The sequence below is a fragment of the Sorex fumeus genome, unplaced genomic scaffold (genome assembly GCF_029834395.1).
Source record: "Sorex fumeus unplaced genomic scaffold, SorFum_2.1 ptg000098l, whole genome shotgun sequence".
Classification (NCBI taxonomy): domain Eukaryota; kingdom Metazoa; phylum Chordata; class Mammalia; order Eulipotyphla; family Soricidae; genus Sorex; species Sorex fumeus.
The window spans coordinates 13,086,878-13,101,017 of record NW_026606155.1 but is presented as its reverse complement, the minus strand read 5'-3'; the positions used below and the strand labels follow the sequence as shown (position 1 = coordinate 13,101,017).

Genomic DNA, 14,140 nt, shown 5'->3' with positions numbered 1-14,140 from the left:
CAAAGAGAAATATGGCTACATAGTAGGCTATTTTTTATAATAGTAGATTTATAAAATATTTAAAAGATAAATTTAAAAAATAGAAATAAAGCCAGATTCTAAAACTGCCTTAAATTTTCTTAACAAAGTGGTTCTAATTTGACTTTTCTGCTCTCACTAATCGGTAGTATTTACCATTCTAGGACTATTTTTCTCTAACAAAAAACCCAAGATGGGATAATCTTCTAGGTAAGCAGTTTGGGTGTTAGACTATAATAGGTTCCAACTGTGTACCCAGGTAAGTTGGAAGGTCATGAAATAATGTAATAGATGTTTAGGGGGCTGGAAAACATCTATAACATGCTTCATTAAAAATTACAAAGTTGTCAGAACTACCAACCTTATAATAGACGTTGAGTTGTAGTATATTTCTTCTATATTCTCTCTCTCTTTCTCTATCTTTGTCTCTCTCATACACACATTCTCTCTCTCTCTCTCTGTCTCTCTCTCTCTGTCTCTCTCTCTCACATACGCACACACACACACACACACACACACACACACACACACACACACACACTCACCCCAGGTTAACACATACTAGGTCAAGGTGCCAGCTAAGCAGGTTGAGCCCTATTTATTGTTGTTGTCTGCAAAGCTTTTCTTTTTCTGTTTTTGCTTTACATAAATTAACCCTCTTACTATGCACTAGCAAAGCTTCAGATGGCAGGTCTATTGGTTTTTAAATCCCTTCAGTCTTCTTATGGTAGATTTAACTGTGACAGAGAAGTGGTATTGTAGGTACAGGAGCAATCCAACCACCGTGACAGTTTTTATGCAGTAACTACAGTGCCAAATTCCCACAGTCCATCTCTTCATTTTGGTCTTGCCGCAGAAGGTGCATGAGTCCTTGGCATGCTGGCTTATTTCACTTTTCTTCACTATCTTCCAGAGGAAGGTGCCATATGCGTTCCTTATTTACCCATGTTCTCCACGTTCTTAGTGTTTTTAGCCATCTCACTGCCAACCAGCTCAGGATGCAGAGAAGATGCAATGTTTTTCTATACTCTTTATCCCTTGGAGCAAATAGTAAATTAGAGTTCTATTTTAAAATACTCGTAAGGAAAGAAATAATAAAAATATGATAAATTATTAAACGAATCGAAAGAGATGAAATTAGAGGAGGGCTGCAAATTAGTGTCCAAGAAAGAATAGAACAAAACAGTACAGAGTTTTCTAGAAGACAACAGGGGCAAAATATAATAAAAAAAATTCATGACTTTACTCTTTAAGAGTGCCTGCTGAAATTTGCATATAGCTGAATCAACATGGATAGTATCATGCTAAGCGAAATGAGTCAGAAAGAGTGGTACAGACACAGAATGACTACACTCATTTGTGGAATATAAAGTAACATAATAGGAGAACACCACCTAAGAAGAGTCGAGATAAAGGCCAGAAGGGTGGCCCCACGGCTTGGAAGTCAATCTTGTGTGCTGGGGGAAAAGAAAAGTGGAATGGAGAAGAGACCACTAAGCAAACGATGGTTGGAGGGATCACTTGGGATGGTAGCTGCATGCTGAAAGTAGGCTATGGACCAAATATGATGGTACTTAGTGCCTATGTTGCAAACCATAACACCCAAAAGGAGAGAAAGAGTAAGGCAGAATGTGTCTGCCACAAGAGGCAGGGGATTGGAAAGGGATGCGAGCAGCAGGAAGGACCCTGGGAACATCAGTGGTGGAGAATGGGCACCACTGATATCACTACATCAGTGGTAGAGGAATGGTACTTGAACATAGTTTAATTGAAACATAAGCATGAAAATTTGTAAGTCTGTAACTGTATGTCACGATTATTCATTAAAATAAACAAACAAACAAACAAATAAATAAATAAAAGAGTGCCTGCTAATGGACAAGAAATACCTCAGGCTCTGATCTTCATGCTGAATGTTAATATATTAACTAACAGTCCTTAAAGTCTCTGTCAATTTAGACAACAAGGGAGTAACAGAAAATTGGATAAATATTCATTCATGGAACTTACTTATGACAGCTTAAGAGACCCTAAAACTTAGACAGCCCTTGTATTTGTCTGTTTGTTTACCTCATTCTCTGTAACCAGCTGCAGGAGTGGTGGGTAAGGGGGGCTGTAGGAGCAGTTGAAAATTAATAACGTGCCATCACTTCTCTACTAGTCTGGCATCCGTCTCCTGGTTTTTCCATCCTAACTTCTTTCTTCTCTCTCCCTCGGAGTACATAATTTCAGGACCTCTTCCCACTCCTTGGCTGTTGTTTTTCACATTATCTAAACACATGGTCCTCTGCAGAGTAAAGCATGCATCATACATGGAGATCATTATGCATTGGTAAATGCATAGGTTTAGCATCTCAGAGCACCAACAGAAGCTTCCAGACATCCTTTAAGCTTAATTTTGGAATTGGCACAACATTGATTCTTTTACGTTGTGTGCTTTAAAAGTTTCCCAGGCCCCATCCTCTTTCAGGAGGAAGGCCAGTCCCAGAAGACCCATAAGAAAATTCCACATAAGTAAATGGAAATTATTCCTTTTTCCTCTACATTGCAATTGATTCTCTAAAATGCTGTTCTTATACCATATGAGTTCGTAGTCATAGAGAAATCTACTGTTTGATGGTTTCTAATTATTCTCCCGGGGAACTTGATGTAGATGGACCACCCATAGTCCAACCAAGAAAAGTCATGTTAGATGACTCTTAAACTGTCAAAACAGAGCCATTGGAGTCTAATTTACATGACACTGAAAGCTGCCTTGGTGGGTAATAAGAAAGGGCAAGAAAGATTAATACGCTTTTTAACATTTAGATAGCTGAGAACAACAGCTGCTCAGTCAACCTTCCTGCATAAATATTGGTCATTTCACTTGTGTGTATGTTGTGTGTGTGGAGAAATGTGGTTAATTAAGGGGATGGAGGAGCAGAGCAGAAATAGAGAGAAAATAAGTAGGCATCCCCAAAACACAAGTTGAAAGAACCTGTTATCACAATCATTGTATAAAGCTTTTTTATACAAAGTTTTACTTTTGAAAAAATATGGCACTTGTGCCCAAATCTCTTTAAGTTACTAGTATTTTAATATACAAAAACAATTGAAATGATAAATAACAAAAACAACTTAAAGCTGTTGTTTACTTTTTGTCCTAGAGGATAGTCTAGTCTATTTAAGAAAAAAATTGGCTCACAATCTTGCAGTGCTCAGGGTGTCTTCCTGGCTCTGAGTTCAGGGATTGGTCCTGGCAGGTTAGGAAGACCACATGGGCAGATGCCAGGTTGGCCACTTGCAAGGAAAATGTTCTATCTGTGGTATCATCACTTTGGCCCCAACCTTCTTCTATATTTTAACAAGATCATTCTATTAAAAATGAAGACACACTTATGTTGATCTTTTCAATAATTGATTTCAAGCTAAGGGGCGAAGTTTAGTAGTGGCAATTAAACAAGACTGCTTCCAAAGCTGAAAATATTTATTACCTGGACTTAAACAGAAAAAAAATTATGTTCTCCCATTCTGTATGTGAACACTTGAAATGCAGGTTATCTTTAAAAACCTCTTATGAAACCATCTTTATAAAGTTTATATGATTAAGGTACAACCTGATTTTTATTAAGATCCTTATAGCCAGCTAGAAAGTAAATGGCAAATTGATCTAGGACTCTGCATCATTTTTACATTAATAATTTTAGTTTTTGATTCAGTAACACAACTGGTAAAAGATTTGTTTTGGGGGTGGGGCACCTGGTGATGCACAGGGGTTAGTCCTGGCTATGTACTCAGGAATTACCCCTGGAAGGTCTCAGGGGACCATATGGGATGCTGGGAATCAAACCCTGGTTGGCCGCGTGCAAGGCAAACACACTACCTGCTGTGCTATTGCTCCAGCCCCAAAAGATTTTTATAAATATACAGATATCAGAATATACCACTTCACGTACTCATTTAGAATTCTTAAAAGAATATCTATTAGGAACACAGTCTTTAAAACATCTAATACATTTATTGGCAAATTAATAGCACTGTAGGGCTGTCCTCCTGTTGTCCAACAATTTTGCTTGAGTGGGCACCAGTAGCGTCTCCATTGTGAGACTTCTTACAGTTTTTTTGGCATATTGAATACGTTGTATGTAATTTCAATGCACGTACACTAGCATCAGATGCATCCATCGAGGACCTGATGGTACAAGCATGAAAGATCAAGTACGACATCATTGGTCTGACCGAGACAAGAAGGCACCAATCTCATCAGGCCATTTTCAACACTGTAGAAGAATTGTTCCTGGGAACATGTGATAAAAGAGGTGTCGGAGGCGTTGGTGTCCTTGTCAACACAAACTTGGCCATGAGCACTGATTCATTCGAATACCTAACAACCCGAATCGGACGTTTACATTTGAAAAGATGTAGCTCACTGCCAGCAGTTTCTATCTTCATAATCTATGCACCAACATAAAATTATGATGAAGGAGAAAATGAGAAGTTCTACATGGAGCTGGAGAAGTTCTATAAAGAAGACCACACCTTCTACAAGATCATTGTGGGTGATTTTCATGCCAAGATAGGACCAAGAAGATCAGCTGAAGAATTTCACATCGGGACCCATGGCCTAGAATGGAACGAACAGTGTGAGAGAGAGACTGTCTGAGTTCATCATGTCGACCAAGACCATCCATGGTAACTCAAGATTCCAGAAGGCCAAATCTAAACGTTGGACATGGGAGTCTCCTGGTGTATGATTCCACAACGAAATAGACCAAATCATATTCAATTGATGGTTTTGCCTAACCGATGCCGCTGTTGTCCCAAAATTCCAAACGGGATCAGAATACCGTCTCCTTCGTGCAAAATTCTACTTCACAGAGCGGGGAGAAAGGGCTGCAAAGTTTAAGAAGAGAACTCCCAGAACGACCACCAACTGGGATCTCTTTGGCACTATTGGGGCAACATGGGAAGATGCCATTGTTGACAACATTGGCGAGTAATACGATTGACTGGTTCAGCACCTCCATGATTGTGTGAGGAATGCCAAGAGAGAGATAGCCACAAAAAAAGCCTGTCTTCAAAAACTCCTGAGCTTATTCGCTAACATGGTTGGGCACATGCCTCAGGCAACCACAAGTGAACATCTGAGCTCGCAAAGCAGTGCAGAGATTCGAATAAGGAAAACTTCAAAGAAAGAAGAGCAGCAGTGCTGGTAGATAGGGCAGAAGCTGGGAAAAGTATTCGTAATGCCTACCTGTCCTTCGCCAACTACAAGACCAAGATGACTGCCCTCCGACGTCTTGATGGATCTGTCACATCCTCCAGAATGGCAATGGAGAAGATTGTCCATGACTTCTACTCAAATCTCTTCAATAGCCATATCCACCTGCAGACATACCAAATTCCACAGGATGGATATGTCGTTCCCAATGTTCTTCCTTCCAAAATCTAACACGCCATTTTGTCAGTAAAGAAACGGACAGCACCCAGCCCAGACAAGGTCAGACCTGAACACCTGAAGAAACAGCTATCAGTACTCATCAATATGCTGACTTGGCTCTTCACATGCTACCTGTCTGAATGCAAAATTCTGTCCTAAAGGAAAACCCACAGGACTGTATTACTGTACAAAAAGGGAGACATCCATGACATTGGCAACTATTGCCTGATCTGCCTATTGTCTGTCATCTACAAGTTGTTCACTCGAGTCATCCTGAATAGGATTGGCAGAACACTAGATGAAGGACAACCATGCGAGCAAGCTAGGTTCCGCAAAGGAATCAGCACCATTGACCATATCCACACGATAACCAAGCTCATTGAATTTTCTCAGGAGTTCAAGATGCCACTCTGCTTAACGTTCATTGATTTAAAGAAGGCCTTTGATTCTGTTGAGACGGAAGTGGTCATTGCAGCCCTAACCAATCAGGGCATTCAAGCTCAATACATCAAGATCCTCCATGAGCTGTATTGCTGATTCACTACCAGGATCTCACCATTCTACAAAGAAGTAATCATTGATGTTGAGAGAGGGGTTCGTCAGGGTGATACCATTTCACCGAAACTCTTCAGTGCCACCCTTGTGAACATCATGTAACAACTAGAATGGGAAAAAATGGGAGTGAAGATAGATGGTCGGCAATTACACCACCTCCGCTTTGCTGATGACATTGTTTTAATAACACCAAACATCCGCCAAGCAGCACAAATGCTGGCCGACTTCCTATCGTGTCTGTGGTAAGGTCGGACTACAGCTGAATCTTATGAAGACAATGTTTATAAGAAATAGCCTCGTTCCTGACGCTCCATTCACTCTCAACAGAACGGCCATCTCCGAATGCAATACTTACATGTACCTAGGTCAAGAAGTCAACATGACAAATGACCTGGCACCCGAGCTTCGTAAGAGGAAGAGAGCGGCTTGGAACGCCTTCAAGAGCATCGAAGAAATAGCTAAGAGGACGAAGAAACTCTGGCTCCGGGCACATCTCTTTGATTCCACTGTTCTTCCTGCATTAATATACGCCTCAGAGATCTGGGCCCTACGCAAACACGATGAGAACGCTACGCTATTTGGGTCTCCCAAAGAGGAATTGAAAGAGGTATGCTTGGAATATCACATTTCACTCAAATGAGAGAAAGAATCCGGAGTTTCGATCTCCATTGACGATCAAGAATCAGGGACGCTGTCTCATTTGCCAAGGCATCAAAAATGAGATGGGCTGGTCACGTAATGAGATTTAGAGACGACCACTGGACTTGAGCTGTTACCGACTGGATTCCATGGGATGTCAAAAGACCACATGGCCGCCCACCTACCAGATGATCAGACTTCTTCATCAAGGTCTCAAACGATCAGTTTGAGGCTCTTCATGTTCCTAGAGCGAACAGATGCCATTGGGCTACACTAGCACGCGACAGGGACAAATGGAGACGTTACTGGTGCCCGCTCGAGCAAATCAATGACTAACGGGAATTCAAGTCATTGAATACGTCACGGGTAGCTTGCCAGGCTCTCTGAGAGGGACAGAGGAAGCGAACCCGGGTCAGCCGCGTGCAAGGCAAATGTCCTACCTGCTATGCTATTGCTCTGGACTGGCAAATTAATAAGTGGTATTAATTAAAATATCACCTTTGATACCTAATTTTTTATATGTTTTCTACCCTTAACTTGTCACTCACTTTTCAGTACTCATTTTCAAAATCTCAACTAATAAAAATAATAGCCTAAAATTAAATTCCTGCATCTTACTAATATTATAAATATAAGAAAATTTTCATAAAGAAATTATTACTAATTAGCTGTAGGAAATTGACCGTATCAATCATGAATACATATCACTTGTTTTAAGTAAACTTGATTCTATAAAATAAAGTAATAGCAATGAGCACAATTATCAATACATTTTTAGAATTTTCTTTGTGATAAGTACTATAAAAAGAAGCACGAGTTTTTGTGTTTCACTTTTTTTTTTAACTTTTTGGGTCACACCCAGCAATGCTCAGGGGTTATTCCTTGCTCTGTACTGAGAAATTACTCCTGGAGGTGCTTGGGGGAACATTTGGGATGCCGGGGATTGAACCCAGGTCAGCCACATGCAAGATAAACGTCCTACCCGCTGTGCTATCGCTCCAACCACTTGTTTCAATTTAAAGATGATATTTAAGCATCATACACAAAATCAGAAAATACTGCTCTATGCGAGCCTAATGTCTATTTAAATAATATAGAGGTTTTTTATATTTGTTTTTTCTTTACTTCTTTGTTTTGGGGGTCACATCTGGTAATTCTTAGACCCTATTACTGTTCTGGCCTCAGGGTTGGAGAAGTATATGTGGTACCTGGAATCAAACCTGGGTCAGCTGCTGCAAGGTCAATGACCTACTTGTTGTACAATTGTTCAGACTCTTAAGTCTATACTTTTGGTGATATGGAAGAAGGAATAAGGATACTTTTTCTTAAAATTGCAATTTTTATAAAGTCTATTAAACACTTCTTTCAAAATGTAAGTTCTAGGAGTGATGGTCAGTATTTTATTTTTGCTTAATTATAATATTGCTTTATTCCTCCTACAAAGGTGATGGAAAAATGTGTTTGCAGAATTGAAGAGTCCCTTTAGTTTAATTTCTAATATTGTATTTTGCATTGCAAAATGACTTTTTAAGAATTCAGTGTTGAGGTATATACTTTAAAATCTATTTAGCACTATAGAAATTTCCTTCTAAAGACATACAAAGTTCTTAATCTATTGAATCTATTTTATAGGCATGCGTAATGATGATTATTCATATGTCTTATTTCTTCATCTTCATTAACTTGGATGAGAACTTATATTCAACAAAACTGTCAGATTTTTGGATCTCTGAATGTTTTTCTATGTCAGATTCAGATTTTATAACACCTCTTAATTTTTTTCTTTTAATGCACTGAATCACAAATTATACAAGGACTGAATAGAACCAGCACATTAATAGGAATAAAAATCTGACAATTCAGAGGTATTTAGGGAGTTGTTTTTATCTTTACATTTTCTCATCCCACATTCTGAAAGGAAACTATTACTACTTGGTTCAAAATAGATTAATGCATCTGAATTTCTTAATTATTTCAAGATACATATCTTGTAGCTGCACCTAACTGTATATTCTTTAGCTAACTGCAACCTACCCATGTTCCGTTATAAAAATACATAACTGTTCATCTCATTTATTAGGTAGCTATCCCTCTACATAAAATTTCAATCTTCAGGTGAGTAACAAGGTAGTTTATTGAGATTATGGCCAGATTACTAAGTGTGTACTAAAATAACAAACTCTTCCAAATACTTAAGCTATGGTTGCAAATGCCTGTAACTAAAGGTGGATATAACAAGAGTCCCACTAATATAAAGTGAATAAGAATGAATTTTGGCCAACTATTGGTGTATTTTATAATTACCTTCCATGTCATTTCACTTTTTCCTCAGGAGCTAGATAGTAGAAAACTTTGAAGAAACCTAAGAAATTACATGATGCAATAAAGATCTTTTGTATCCTTGAGGCAGGGATCATGAGAATATCAAATTTTTGGATAGTTTTAACATGAGTGATAAATAAACTTCTTTTTATTATACATGGTGCTATATTATATTATTATGCAGAGGTAAAAACAAGCCACTAATTTAGACACAATTTTCCAAAAAAATTGGTTTTCTTTAATACACTCTGTTGATACAATAATTAAATAATACTAGTGGTAAAATAAATAAAATAAATAAGTAATTATATTGTGATTTATGTATGTTACGTCTCAATCTGGCATATTATTCAAATTTAAAATATTCAGGGATTAAAAGTGTATTTCAGATATATGACTTGAATTGTTTTCCATAATAAAATGTCTCATAATGTAAAGTGCATGTAATATCACTGTAAATGCAAAAGTGCAGCATTAATTGTAAATATAGAAAATTTTAAACACTGTCCCGTCCTCCATTGTTCATTGATTTGCTTAAACGGGCCCAGTAACGGCTCCATTTTTTTGAGACCTGTTATTTCTGTGTTTGGCATATCAAATAAGTCACGTGTAGCTTGTCAGGCGTTGCTGTGCGGGCGAAAAACTCTCGGTAGCTTGCCGGGCTCTCCAAGAGAGGCAGAGGAATCGAACCTGGCTCGGCTGGGCTGGCTGCGCACAAGGCAAACGCCCTACTGCCATGCTATCTCTCCAGCCCAGAAAGAAAATTTTAACACAATGGTAAATTAGCATGCATGTCACTGTCCAATGTCCTGAATTTGAAGTATGTGTCATCTAGAATAGTTTGTCTTCATGTGCCTTAGACAGTAGAGGGGCAAGAGGAGAGGACAAAAAGTTATTTTAACATACAAAATAAAGATTTAGTATCACATGTAGCCTATCTGATTGTTATTTATTTCAATATCTTTACATATTACATTCCTAGATAACATTCATCACATTTTACATAAATTATGGTGGCATGCAACAAATATTCTTCAATAAATTATATATTCTATCTCATACTATAACTTCACAGTTTACAGTACTACTAGATTAGTAAATACATGTATATAATTAGTAATTGTATATCAGTAATGTGTATATAATATACAATGTGTATATAATGTGTGTATTACATATATATATACTTATATATATATATTTATTGCATCGCAATAGCATAGCAGGTAGGGGGTTTGCCTTGCATGCGACCGTACTGGATTTGATTCCTCTGTCCCTCTCAGAGAGCCCTGCAAGCTACTGAGTGTATCCTGCCTGCAGAGCAAAACCTGTCAAGCTACCCATAATGTATCCAATATGCCAAAAACAGTAACAACAAGTCTCACAATAGAGAAGTTACTGGTGCTCGCTAGAGCTAATTGATGAACAACAGGAGAATGCCACAGTGCCAATGCTATATATATATATATATATATATATATATATATATATATCTCACTGAAGCACATATATATTGCTATATATATATTACTGTAGCATATATATATATATATATATATCCAACAGTGTTTAGTGTTTAGGCCTTACTCCTGGATTGATGCTCAGGTTTCATTTCTGGCAGTGTTCGAGGCACCATATATGGTGCCAAGAATCAAACCTGGGTCGGCCTCATGAAAGGTAAGTACCCTAGTGAGTACTATCTCTCTTGAGCAGTCATAATATCTTAAACAAGTATTATTTATTCACTTCTTTAAAATCCTTCATTGAGAATATACAGTAATTATTATCATTTTATATGATCATATTAATTTTTCCGAAAGCAATAATGATTAGATAAAGTTTATCTTTTGGTTGGATTAGAAGGGAGGTGGGCCACATCCAGCTGTATTAGGGCTTTCTCCTAACTATATGCTCATAGATAACTCCTGGCCATGCTCAAGAAATTATACGGGACACTAGTTAATAAGCCTGAGTTGACTACATAGAAGGCAAATGCCCTAGCAGCCATATTATCTCCCTGCCATCCATGTAAAACCCTCTTAATAAGTTAGTCTAGGTAGCTTTTTGTCACATAAATCTATAGATTTTATTAATGATTATAATTTACTAGGTTCTTTCAAAATATATTTTGGGTTATTGTCTATAAGTTCTTATGTAAATAACTAATATATAAATATACATTATTTGGAGTAATAGCCTATGTATGTACTCCAAACATACACCCTTTCATTACCTGGAAGAGAACTATTAGTCCTGAATTTAAGGATTATTATTTTCATTAATTTCTTTATATTTTTACTCACTTCTCTATTTCTACTTGAAGGATGAAGATAATTCCAAGGTTGTAGAAGAACCACAAGTTGGAAGCATCGTTGTTTCCAAATTCATGTAAAAAAAAACTTGAATCTGATGAGAACTGGTTATTTTAAAAGTTTGTATGTAAATAACTATATTCTATAGTAATAAAGTTATTATGTGACGATATTAGTATTTTACTGGGTGATACAATACTTACAATTCAAATACATTCACTTTTATTATTCTATTCAAAAATTAATGTAACAAAATCATTATTTTGCCATTAATTACACATTTAATTTTTCTTTTTAAAATTTTCTTATGAAAAATCTGCAAGAAATGAGGGCATATAAATTTTCTTTGGCATAAATGTAAAAATTTTACTGAAATGTAAAAAATATGAATACAATATTAATTGAAGCCAAACTCTTTACTGCATCTTCATATTTACTAAATTTTTGTCAAAGTTAATCTCAATCATGTCATATAACTTTAACTTTTATGTTATGTCAGTGTTGGGATCAAATTCTTTCATATAAGCAAGTGATGTTCTCTGCTATTGAGTAATATCTCACTAGCATTCCATAATTTTTTTACATCTTATATTCCATGGCTGTTTTTTAACTTTCTAGGACTGTTTTGAACTTTGAAATATCCTAGTGTTCCAAAAGTCAGAGTGTTGGTTTTAATTAGTGAGGTAATTAGGAATTGTAATATAAAAACAGCAGAAAACAACTTTTACCCCATTTTCCTTCCATTCTCTTCTAGAGTGTTTTATTTATATTTTAATTGAAGTATATATTAATGTGTTTGCCTTGCACGCTGCCGACCAGGCTGACCCGAGTTCGATTCCTCCACCCCTCTCAGAGAGCCCGGCAAGATACCGAGAGTATCTCGCCCGCACGGCAGAGCCTGGCAAGCTACCCGTGACGTACTTGATATGCCAAACACAGTAACAAGAAGTCTCATGATGGAGACGTTACTGGGCCCGCTTGAGCAAATCAATGAACAACGGGAGGACCATGAAAACCATGAAATGATATATTAATGAATGATATATCTTGAAAATCAGTCATATTTCTAGAACACTAATTTAGATTCCCAACCAATATCACAGTCTGATGCCCAACTCACTTGACACATATCATGAAAGAATGTTGTTTTTCTTAATATTGAAATAGCAAGGCTGTGAGTTAAAGGTGACAGAGGACAGGTAAAGGTCACTCTTATAGATGCAGCTGTATTTCTAACAAATTAGATCCAGGTTCTCATACATATATCTACAGTATTGACAGTTGGATTTCTTCTGTATAGGTCATAGATGACAGTCTGGATTAGATTTTAGAAACTCTAGTTAAAATTGTTTGCAAGATGAAAATTTAGATGATGCAATCACAAAACTTACATCCAGTCTTCTTTGCCATATTTCACAGGTGAGAAGCAAGTGAGAGCTCAGACACATTCAGTGGGAAAGAAGTACTGCTAGGATATCAGAAATGAAGCTATTGAAGAGATGTTCAGAAATGCCAATTACATAATAAAAAACAATATAATAAATATTTGGAATAACCCAAAACAAAAAGAAAAAAATACTGAGTAAGACAATGTGTAAACTAAAATGTGGATACCTCGTTACTGCTTAATATGAAAGAGATAGGGAAGAAAACATTAAAAATTTTTTTAAATTTTATAAAATATTTGCTCGAGCAGGCCCAGTAACGTCTCTATTGGAGACTTTGTTGTTACTGTGTCTGGTATATCCAATACTCTCAGTAGCTTGCCGGGCTCTCCGAGAGGGGCGGAGGAATCGAACTCGGGTCGGCCTGGTTGGCCGCTTGTAAGGCGAACGCCCTACCCGCTGTGCTATTGCATATGAATTTGTTATGAGAGAAACGTTGGACATGGGAGTCTCCTGGTGGACAGTTCCACAATAAAATTGACCACATCATATTCAATCGACAATTTTGCCTGACTGATGTTGCTGTTGTCCCAAAATTCCAAACGGGATCATACCACCCTCTCCTTCATGCAATATTCTACTTCACAGAGCAGGGAGAAAGGATTGCAAAGTTTAAAAAGAGAACTCCCAGAATGACCACAAACTGGGAGCTCTTTGGCACTATTGCAGCAACATGGGAAGATGCTGTCATTGACAACATTGACAAAGAGTACAATTGATTGGTTCAGCACCTACATGATTGTGAGAGGAACACGGAGAGACATAGCCACAAAAAGACGCCTGTCTTTGAAAACTATTGAGCTCATTCACCAACGTGTCTTGGCACAAGCCTCAGGCAACTGCAAAAGAACATCCAAGCTCACAAAGCAGAGCAGAGCAGCGATAAAGGAAGACCTCAAAGAGAGAAGAGCAACAGTGCTGGATGATATGGCAGAAGCTGGGAAAAGCATTCACAACGGCCGCCTGTCCTTTACCAACTACAATACCAAGATGACTGCACTCCAACATCCTGATAGATCTATCACATCTTTTAGAAGGGCAATAGAGAAGACTATCTATGATTTCTACTTGGATCTCTTTGATAGCCACATCCAACTGCTCACATACCAAATTCCGCGGGATGGATATGTCATTGCCAATGTTCTCCCTTTCGAATTCTGACATGCCATTTGGTCAGTAAAGAAATGAACAGCACCCGGCCCAGACAACGTCAAACCTGAACACCTGAAGAACCTGCTATCAGTACTAATCAATACACTGACCCAGCTCTTCACACGCTACCTGTCTGAATGCAAGGTTCCATCCCAATGGAAAATCAGCAGAACTGTACTTCTCTACAAGAAGGGAGAAATCCACGACATTGGCAACTATCGCCCAATCTGCCTGTTGTCTGTCATCTACAAGCTGTTTACTCCAGGCATCCTGAATAA

General features: G+C 37.7%; 1 non-coding gene across 1 annotated transcript; it reads left to right on the top strand.

The window, feature by feature from the left end:
* Window positions 1–275: 275 nt before the first annotated feature.
* LOC130042270 (small nucleolar RNA U109) lies at window positions 276–421 on the top strand. The gene has a single exon (XR_008795203.1). It is a non-coding gene; the product is annotated as a small nucleolar RNA U109 (small nucleolar RNA).
* The last annotated feature ends 13,719 nt before the right edge of the window (window positions 422–14,140 follow it).